This window comes from Watersipora subatra, chromosome 2, assembly GCF_963576615.1.
Source record: "Watersipora subatra chromosome 2, tzWatSuba1.1, whole genome shotgun sequence".
Taxonomy (NCBI): domain Eukaryota; kingdom Metazoa; phylum Bryozoa; class Gymnolaemata; order Cheilostomatida; family Watersiporidae; genus Watersipora; species Watersipora subatra.
Window position 1 is genome coordinate 61,642,193 of NC_088709.1, and position 11,783 is coordinate 61,653,975.

General features: G+C 32.2%; 1 pseudogene; it reads left to right on the forward strand.

Annotated features, from left to right (window-relative positions):
* Positions 1-11,247: 11,247 nt before the first annotated feature.
* On the forward strand, positions 11,248-11,366 carry LOC137388959 (5S ribosomal RNA; annotated as a pseudogene).
* Positions 11,367-11,783: the final 417 nt, after the last annotated feature.

Consider the following 11,783-nt stretch of genomic DNA (forward strand, 5'->3'; position numbering starts at 1 on the left):
AACGGTAAAGACGAATCACCTTTTCAAAATATTTCATATTATTGGATGTTGGTCACATAGATGATTATTATCATAAACAATACTGTCTTAGTAAAATATTGCCGAAGGTTTCACGTTGAAATGTTATACTTAAAATTTTATTAAATACTTAAAGAATTTGATTGTTACTGTCTATTTTTATTTTTACAAACTTCAATATGAATTAAAAGCCAAACAGGCATAGCAAGTGAAATGTGTTTGAAAGGTTGTATTCTGTTTTACAGATTCTGAAGATAATCTGGCAAATACCTACTTAGCGGACAGCAAATCACCTTTAGTTGCAATATTGTCTTTTAGCTGTACACAAATTATATTATATTTGTATTGCATTAGTGTTGTTGTCTTGTGTATGTGTGCCAATTATAGGCTCAATAGTTTCTATCATGCAAAGATCTGAAAGAAAATACATATATTTTAATACACCTAATAATTTTCGTACAAGAATTGGTAAAAATCCCAAACTAATAGGTTAAATGTCATACACACCCATGATAATAATTCCAAAACCGAAATGAGGATATATTATCACAATGCTATTTCTATTATTTGGTTAATGGGTCCCACATTGGGTTCACCCACAGTTGAGAGGTTATTTTTTCATTCAGATTTTAGGCATCTGATCACAACAGCTCTGACATGGTATATGACTGTGCGTTATCTTACAATAATTGGCCAATTCCCCGAATCAATTGTTTCAAATATCACAAGCTTGTGATGAGATTTCTACCATCTGTTTGACATATTGCCCCAACTGGCTTTCACATAGTTTATGACTATGTGCTCTCTTTAAATGACTGATTAGTGTGCCTAAACAACTGTTTGAAATATCATTTGCACCTGTGGTGATATTTTGTCATTAAACTTGAAACATCTCATACCATTTCTATTAGGATTGTTGATGACTGCAAATTCATTCATAAAACTTAAATATATATATAATATATAATTAAAAAAAATATATATATATATACAAAGTTGCAAGGTTATTACATGAGCTTTTTTATAAAGAAAGTTCTCAGGCCAAAGTCTTTGTTTTTGTCTATTTTTAACTTTGTTTGAAAAACTTTGCAAGTATTTTTTTATAGATTGCATTATAACAAACTAATTTTAGATTTCAATACAAATAGTGCAATAATTTACCTATGGTGCTATTGTTATTGTCATCGCTAATTTGAACTGAACAGTTTTCGAGAAAAATTCTATAGCCGGCCATTGACTACTTCTGTTGGAACAATTACCTACAGTTTAGTGTTCGAAAAAACCATCTCATTTAACTTTTTGTTGCTCATAGTCACTTTTTTTCTTAATAATTACTTTGAGAAAGTCTCACAACATTGGTAAATAGTAAGTGCCGGCTGATATTTGTCTGAGCCAACGTGTTATCACTTCTCACTATTTGCCTGACATACATTGAGCATGTAGTGTCTTGCTTACAATTATGTAATATCGAAGAACCCCAAGTTAAATTTAGAGAACAAAGAAACTTGTTCAATACTGCTCCTCATCTGCATTAACAAGATTATAACGTTTGCTGCTTATACACCAAATGGAAGACAAATAAGATGTTTACTTCCATGAAGTTTGAGCTCAGTAGCATATACAATTTACAAAATTTGTTAATATGATGGTAGTTACTGAATCTCACAGACACTGCAAACAGTTTGTCAAGAACCTACCCAGGTGCCAGGTTTTAAACTTTATTTGCAACATCACCTAATTAGCCTCAAACAGGAAATATTATATTTGTTTTGCATATCGAAGAAGCAGGAGTTAAATATAGACAACAAAGAAAATTATTCAGTACTGCTGGTCACCTACAAAAACAAGATTATAACATTTGATGCTTTATACACCAAACCAAAGCCCAATGTTTACTCCAAATAAAGTTTGCGCTCGGTAGCATATACAATTTACAAATATTCAATGAATTTATTATTTTCTGCCTTCTCCGCTCTCCAGTATTCTATTCTGCGCAAAGCTTTAGGGTTAGCTAAAATGTAAGCAGATTTACCAAGCGAGACATGTTGTAAACATTATGGTGGCTTCAAAATGCCCCATACACTGCAAATAATTTTCAAGAATCTACCCAGATACCAAGTTTTAAACTTTATTTGCAACATCACCTAGTTAGCCTCAAACAGGAAATATTACATTGGTTTTGGATTAATGATAGTCATGCTCACGTTCATTTCAGATTAATCCACTATGCCCATATTTTTAAGGAAATGCGTACATATTTGCCTATCTAAACAGCTTTCAAAATGCATCAAATCACTGCACAGTTGCCAAAGAGTTATCACATGTATCTTAAATAAAAAAAATTAAATAAACAAAAGCTAATGATCAAGACAAATCATATTTTTAAAAAATTTCATCTAAATTGAGGTTGTTCCCATAAACTACTATTATCAGACGCTATACTGACATAGGGCAATATTGTCAAATATTTTATTTGAAAATATTATGAAAACAACACGGGTAATATGGAACACAAATTAATTATTTAATCAAACTATCGAATTTACAAAGAGTTGAACAGTTATATTTTAAAACAAATATTACCGGTCTGTCTTATGATATTTTTTCAATTTCTCAAGAAAAATTTAGTATTTTGACCATTTATATGTAATTCAACCATGAACAACTTAACCCAGAATAATATTATGATAGACAGTAGAATTATATCACCCCTAACCATGGCAGGTTTGAAGACATGTATTTACTGATTTGCTCTAGTTTTTAATTTAAATTGCAATTGGAAAAATCTTGTAAACCCAAATTGCCTGATTCTCAAAGTTGATTGTTTGACTATCACACTCACAAAGTTTTTTTTTCTTTCGCATCACATTAGATAGTTTGGTTGATGAACCGGCTTGCACAGTAAGAACTCTAATAGTGAGTGAGTATTTATTGCAAAGTTATTTTCTAGTGCTGTTGTTTTTCTAATAATTATTTTTAATATTCGTCGTTTTGGTATACTTTCAGTGTTGTTAGAGAATCTCCTGAACCAAGTAGATATTATTACTTTCTACTTATTTTCTGCTAAATGTTCAGCAGCAAGGGTATAGGTAATCATGATGCAAAATCAAACAGCCACAAGGTCAATTAATAGAACAAAGGAAATTATGCAATACGGTTACTTGCAGGCAATAATAAGATTATATGGTTTGCGACTTTTACACAGTCTCTCATACAGAGAAGAATTTTGTGCACTCCATAACATACAAAATTGAAAGATATTTAGTGATTTTAATTACAATGCTAATTTTATATAAAGCAGGAGAGGCTGATAATTGTTTATAAAATTCACAATAATAAAAAGTCTGAAAGAATGATCCCAATTTGCAAAAATATTTCTAATAATTTAGACACAAAATTAAACAAAAACTTCTGTTGAGCACCAATAACGACCAACTGATAGATGAATTTTTGAAAATTCGCCAAAGCACACTTGCAAAATTTCCAGCAGATCCTTGTTAACTGTTTTTTATTACTGCTGACAAAGTTATTACTTTTGCTCTTTTACTCAAGGAAGATCGCAAGCCAAAATTTCTGTTTTGTCAATTTTTAATTTTGTTTAAAAAACTACACAAGCATTTTTTGGAAATTGCCTCGTAACAAAATAATTTTAGATATCAATAGCAATAGTGCAATAACCTACTTATTGTTCTATTGTTATTGCTAATTTGAACTTAAAATTTTTTTGGAGAATTACTCTATAGCTGGCCGTTGACTAATTTTGTTGGAAAGTGACCTCAAGTTTTAATGATTGGAAAACTCATCTCACTTTACTTTGCGTAACTCATAGCCACTCATTTTTATTAATAATTCCTTTGAAAAAGTCTTGCAGCATTGGTAAACTTTCGGCGCTGTTTGCGATATTTCTGAGCCAACCTGTTTATAATTGTTGCCACTTTGCCTGTCATACATTGAGCATGTCGTGTTCTGCTGATTATGTAATATTGAAGAAGCATCAAGTAAACTTAAAGAACAAAAAAACTTATTCAATACTGCAATCGGTAAAATTCAGTACTGGTCATGTGCAAAAACAAGATTATAAAATTTTCAGCTTGTACACCAAATCAAAGACAACTAAGATGCTTACTCTCCTAAAATGTGCGCTCAATAGCGTATAAAATTCATAAATATTCCATAAATTTATTATTTTTTGTCCACTCCGTTCTATAGGATTCTTTTCTGCGCAAGGCTTTGTAGTCAGCTAAAAACCAAACAGATTTAGTGAGTGAGGCATGCTCTTAATAAAATCGTAGCTTGTATATATCAAAGACACTGCAAATAATTTGTCAAAAATCTCCCGTGGCACAAGATTTTAAACTTTATTTGCAACATCACCCGGTTAGCCTCAAACAGCAAATATTATAATTGTTTTGCATTAACGATAGTTATGCTCACATTCATTTTCGATCACATGGTTTCCACTATGCCCATCTTGATAATGAAATACGTACATATCTTGATATCTAAACAGCTTTCACAATGCATCAAATTACTGCACAGTTGCCATAGGGTTGTGCCATGCATCTTGAATCGAAAATTCAAACTAATGAATGCATTATCATTCACAGTTGTAGTAGTATTTTTGCAATCAAATTGGTGAAATATTGGCACACATCCGCTTTAAGATGGTTGACAAATAAGTGTGCACTTACAACAGTTGATCAATTTTTAAGCTCATCATTCAAATATAACACACACTTGCTTTGATATTTGTGCCATCAAACTAGAGAGAGTTTACGACAGCCCAAATGCTTTAAAATTATTAGTGACTGTGAGTGAACTTAAAACAATTTGTGATGTGGTATGCACATGTGATAATAGTTCTGTCATCAAATTGAGCGCTTATAAGAATTAGTCAATGTCTTCAAAAAAATGTTTAAAATATCATACACACCTGTGATAATATTTCTACCATCAAAGGGTGGACATATTTTTGCAATGGTGTTGACATTGTTTATGAATGTCTGTGCTCTTTTGGTATAATTGGTCAATGTGCTCAGAAAACTTCTTAAGAAGCATATTCATTGGGGGTTGATATTTTGGCATTAAATTTGGAACATCTTGCAGCGATGGTGTTATGAATGACCATGACTGTTATTTCAAATAAAAAAATTAGTCAATGTCCCCAAATTAATGGTTAAAATATCATACACACCTATGAGAATAATTTTACCATCAAATTGGGGACATATTGTTGCAATGGTGTTGACATATTCTATGACTGACTGTGTTATTTTGTTATAATTGGTCAATGTGCTCAGAAAACTTCCTAAGAAGCATATTCATTGGAGGTTCATATTTTGGCATTAAATTTGGAACATCTTGCAGCGATGGTGTTATGAATGATCATGACTGTGATTTCAAATAAAAAAATCAGTCAATGTCCCCAAATCAATGGTTGAAATATCATACACACCTGTGAGAATAGTTTTGCCATCAAATTGGGGACATATAGCTGCAATGGTGTTGACATTGTCCATGACTGACTGTGTTATTTTGTTATAATTCGTCAATGTGCTCAGAAAACTTCTTAAGAAGCATGTTCATTGGGGTTCATATTTTGACATTAAATTTGGAACATCTTGCAGCGATGGTGTTATAAATGACCTTGACTGTTATTTCAAATAAAATAATCAGTCAATGTCCCCAAATTAATGGTTAAAATATTATACACACCTGTGAGAATAATTAACCATCAAATTGGGGACATATTGTTGCAATGGTGTTGACATATTCTATGACTGACTGTGTTCTTTTGTTATAATTGGTCAATTTGCTCAAAAAACTTCTTAAGAAGCATATTCATTGGGGGGTTCATATTTTAGCATTAAATTTGGAACATCTTGCAGCGATGGTGTTATGAATGATCATGACTGTGATTTCAAATAAAACAATCAGTCAATGTCCCCGAATCAATGGTTAAAATATTATACACACCTGTGAGAATAATTTTACCATCAAATTGGGGACATATTGTTGCAATGGTGTTGACATATTCTATGACTGACTGTGTTCTTTTGTTATAATTGGTCAATTTGCTCAAAAAACTTCTTAAGAAGCATATTCATTGGGGGGTTCATATTTTAGCATTAAATTTGGAACATCTTGCAGCGATGGTGTTATGAATGATCATGACTGTGATTTCAAATAAAACAATCAGTCAATGTCCCCGAATCAATGGTTAAAATATTATACACACCTGTGAGAATAATTTTACCATCAAATTGGGGACATATTGTTGCAATGGTGTTGACATATTCTATGACTGACTGTGTTCTTTTGTTATAATTGGTCAATGTGCTCAGAAAACTTCTTAAGAAGCATATTCATTGGGGGGTTGATATTTTAGCATTAAATTTGGAACATCTTGCAGCGATGGTGTTATGAATGATCATGACTGTGATTTCAAATAAAACAATCAGTCAATGTCCCCAAATCAATGGTTAAAATATTATACACACCTGTGAGAATAATTTTACCATCAAATTGGGGACATATTGTTGCAATGGTGTTGACATATGCTATGACTGACTGTGTTCTTTTGTTATAATTGGTCAATTTGCTCAGAAAACTTCTTAAGAAGCATATTCATTGGGGGGTTCATATTTTAGCATTAAATTTGGAACATCTTGCAGCGATGGTGTTATGAATGACCTTGACTGTTATTTCAAATAAAAAAATCAGTCAATGTCCCAAAATTAATGGTTAAAATATCATACACACCTGTGAGAATAATTTTACCATCAAATTGGGGACATATTGTTGCAATGGTGTTGACATATTCTATGACTGACTGTGTTATTTTGTTATAATTGGTCAATGTGCTCAGAAAACTTCCTAAGAAGCATATTCATTGGAGGTTCATATTTTGGCATTAAATTTAGAACATCTTGCAGCGATGGTGTTATGAATGATCATGACTGTGATTTCAAATAAAAAAATCAGTAAATGTCCCCAAATCAATGGTTAAAATATCATACACACCTGTGAGAATAATTTTGCCATCAAATTGGGGACATATTGTTGCAATGGTGTTGACATTGTCCATGACTGACTGTGTCATTTTGTTATAATTTGTCAATGTGCTCAGAAAACTTCTTAAGAAGCATATTCATTGGGGTTCATATTTTGACATTAAATTTGGAACATCTTGCAGCGATGGTGTTATGAATGACCTTGACTGTTATTTCAAATTAAAAAATCAGTCAATGTTCCCAAATCAATTGTTAAAATATTATACACACCTGTGAAAATAATTTTACCATCAAATTGGGGACATATTGTTGCAATGGTTTTGACATTGTCTATGACTGACTGTGTTATTTTGTTATAATTGGTCAATGTGCTCAGAAAACTTCTTAAGAAGCATAGTCATTGGGGGGTTGATATTTTAGCATTAAATTTGGAACATCTTGCAGCGATGGTGTTATGAATGATCATGACTGTGATTTCAAATAAAACAATCAGTCAATGTCCCCGAATCAATGGTTAAAATATTATACACACCTGTGAGAATAATTTTACCATCAAATTGGGGACATATTGTTGCAATGGTGTTGACATATTCTATGACTGACTGTGTTCTTTTGTTATAATTGGTCAATTTGCTCAGAAAACTTCTTAAGAAGCATATTCATTGGGGGGTTCATATTTTAGCATTAAATTTGGAACATCTTGCAGCGATGGTGTTATGAATGACCATGACTGTTATTTCAAATAAAAAAATCAGTCAATGTCCCCAAATTAATGGTTAAAATATTATACACACCTGTGAGAATAATTTAACCATCAAATTGGGGACATATTGTTGCAATGGTGTTGACATTGTCTATGACTGACTGTGTTATTTTGTTATAATTGGTCAATGTGCTCAGAAAACTTCTTAAAAAGCATATTCATTGGGGGTTCATATTTTGACATTAAATTTGGAACATCTTGCAGCGATGGTGTTATAAATGACCTTGACTGTTATTTCAAATAAAAAAATCAGTCAATGTCCCCAAATTAATGGTTAAAATATTATACACACCTGTGAGAATAATTTAACCATCAAATTGGGAACATATTGTTGCAATGGTGTTGACATATTCTATGACTGACTGTGTTCTTTTGTTATGATTGGTCAATGTGCTCAGAAAACTTCTTAAAAAGCATATTCATTGGGGGTTCATATTTTGGCATTAAATTTGGAACATCTTGCAGCGATGGTGTTATGAATGATCATGACTGTGATTTAAAATAAAACAATCAGTCAATGTCCCCAAATTAATGGTTAAAATATTATACACACCTGTGAGAATAATTTTACCATCAAATTGGGGACATATTGTTGCAATGGTGTTGACATATTCTATGACTGACTGTGTTCTTTTGTTATAATTGGTCAATTTGCTCAGAAAACTTCTTAAGAAGCATATTCATTGGGGGGTTCATATTTTAGCATTAAATTTGGAACATCTTGCAGCGATGGTGTTATGAATGATCATGACTGTGATTTCAAATAAAACAATCAGTCAATGTCCCCGAATCAATGGTTAAAATATTATACACACCTGTGAGAATAATTTTACCATCAAATTGGGGACATATTGTTGCAATGGTGTTGACATATTCTATGACTGACTGTGTTCTTTTGTTATAATTGGTCAATTTGCTCAGAAAACTTCTTAAGAAGCATATTCATTGGGGGGTTCATATTTTAGCATTAAATTTGGAACATCTTGCAGCGATGGTGTTATGAATGACCTTGACTGTTATTTTAAATAAAAAAAATCAGTCAATGTCCCCAAATTAATGGTTAAAATATTATACACACCTGTGAGAATAATTTTACCATCAAATTGGGGACATATTGTTGCAATGGTGTTGACATATTCTATGACTGACTGTGTTCATTTGTTATAATTGGTCAATGTGCTCTTTAAGAAAATGTAATAGAAGGCCAATTTTTTGGTACGGTTAGCACATTTTATTAAACATAATGATATTTCTATAAGGTAAATGTTTTTCGGGCTTACATCAGGCATATTGGAGATACAAATGTTTCATTTCCAATGCTTGATTCTAATATGTCTGCGCCTATGCTTGGCTTTTCATGCATGACTCACAAACAAAGGAATTGCGCAAAGATTTAAATCAAATGCTGTAATCATTGTGTGCAACCAAAATGAAAGGTACAATTAAAATTAACTATATTCAAATTTATTTTGCTGCCTGATTTTAAAAAATCTACTCGCAATTGCTGGCCTGGTTCATTTTACTTTTGTTTGCAAAAGTTAACTCATGATTACGCAATGTAAATCTTCTGATGGCTGCCCTCGGTAGTGATAAAAATGAGATATTGAAAAATACCTAATCGATTATAGTAATTATATTTGTTGCCTATTCAGGGTTTAAGAGTTCTAAGAAAACTATGTTAAAATGTTTACTTTGAAGATAGTCGCGTTAAGTGTTTAAAAGTTGTAAATCTAGATAAGACATCAGTCTACAACCCTGGCCTGGCTGTTTGCAATTCAAAACCTTAACTTTAACAGATTACCGTAAATTCTGTGAAGCAATTGGTTACACTGAAATTATTACCAAACACAAAAGTTTAATGTCAATTTAACCTTTACACGTCATACATGTGTGGATTTAGTACTCTACATAAATTTAATAAAAACTATTAAACTTCTAAGTTGATATTTTAGGAAAAATGAAGTCATGGATAACTTTTATAAGCAAATTTATGAAAGTGTGAGAAAAGTATCACATACCGACAACTCCAAAATAGTTGAAAAAAACGAAAATTAGCCAGAGTTATCTTCTCCATGCAAAAGTCCCCGTTTATTAGATAAAAAATTCATACATGTGTGTGAGGTGAAGTCCCCAAAGTTAGTGTTAAATTCTCACGGGCTATAACTGAAAAACGAATAACGTGACAGCTCCCAAAATCAGTGCATTCGTAAACCCAACAAAAAATATTGCAACATGTTATTTTTTAAAGCTCTTAATGACAGATGAAAATTGTCCTCAAAGTGATGGTAAAAATATCGCGTCCCCAATTGCATGCGTTTACAAGACTGCGTGTGTGTGCATGTGTGCGTATGTGTGAGCGTGCGTACGTGTGTGCGTGTGTGTATGTGCATGTGTATGTGAGTGTTTGCTTGTCAAAACTTTACAAATGTACCTCTTTTGGACTTTTGCCTAATCATCCAAAATATTTAGTTTAATAACTAAATTTGCTTCTTGAGAACCTGCCTGTTTATCGCATTCTTGTGTGGGGGATATTGTGCATGTTTGTGTATCTGGCTGAATTAAAAGGAATAATCCCTATTAATAATTATTTTGTGGCGTTTTTGAAATTATTTTCTCAGCCACCTTGAAAGGATGTAAAATAGCTGATTGAGGATCAAGAAAAGCTGTTTTAATAGAGACAAGACTGTCCATATCATAGCAATACTTATAGTGTCACTATTCTGTGAGAACAGCATAGTTGATTTTTCTAAGTTATACAATACAGCAAAAGTAAAATACAATTAGCCAAAAATTTGTTAAACTTTACAGAAAAGTGCAGTTTAATTCAATAGAGATGAACTAACATTTTAAGGAGGACATAATTAAAAACTCAACAAAACTGATCATTTGTGAACAGCCCAACAAATACTTCTTAGCTTTTAAATTTTAAGGTCCATAAAGTACAGAGAAATATTCATGAAATTTTACTTCATGAAGCTATAAAATAAAATAAAGGAGAAGCGTAGGTTAGCTGTCAAAATGTTTGCTATTACACATTCCAGTTTGATAACTAATGCTTTTCACAACTGACAGCGAGTAACTAATCGTCTTATCACAAAATAAAAATGCTCTTTCCAATAAAAAAATACACTTTTAAACATTTCAAAAATTCAATTTGTCAATAAAACATTTTTCTTTAGCAACAATAAACAGTCTGCAAAGTGAGTGTTTTTAGATATTGGTAATCCTTAAGCATGTTGTTGCAGGCCTGTTCTTTAAAAGTTTTTGTTACTTTAATTAGTGGAATGAAGAGACTAGTGTAGAGTTCATGTAAAGAGAATAATGAATACGAATTATCTGAAGTGCTTTTTGTGTTAACAAACGTATAAAATATTGATAAACGCGCTTACATAAAGATATGATGATTTTCAATAGTGCCATCTAATGTTTTGCCACCTACCTTAAAAATAAAGTGTCTACGGCCATATCACATTAAAAACGCCAGTTCCCATCTGATCACTGAAGCTAAGAAATTTGGAGCCAAGATAGTACATGGATGGGTGACCGCCTTGGAGTGCCTGTGGCTGTAGACGTGCATTATTTTGCCAAAGACAAACTTTTTACTGTGTTGTTAATTGGTAAAGTTGAAACAAAAACTAGCAACTTCAAACAGAAAGTTTTTAAGATATTTTTTACTGCGTTGCTAATTGGTAAATTAGCAAAATTTGTCCAAACACTGAAGCTAAGCAATGTCAAGCCAGGACAGTACATAGATGGGTGAGGTGACCAGCTTGGAACTCCTAGTGCTGTAGACTGGCATACTTTTGCCATTTCAATCTAACAAACAACGTGGTAATGTTTAAACTCATTTTCGATCGACGTGGTCGTCCGGGTGAGGTTTGAGTTTGCGAGCCAAATTGGTTGCAACATCAGCTATGAAACGTCTAATTATCACGAGCTGTAGTTTGATAACCAAATCTCTCCACGACGGAAGCCGATTAACTAAACTT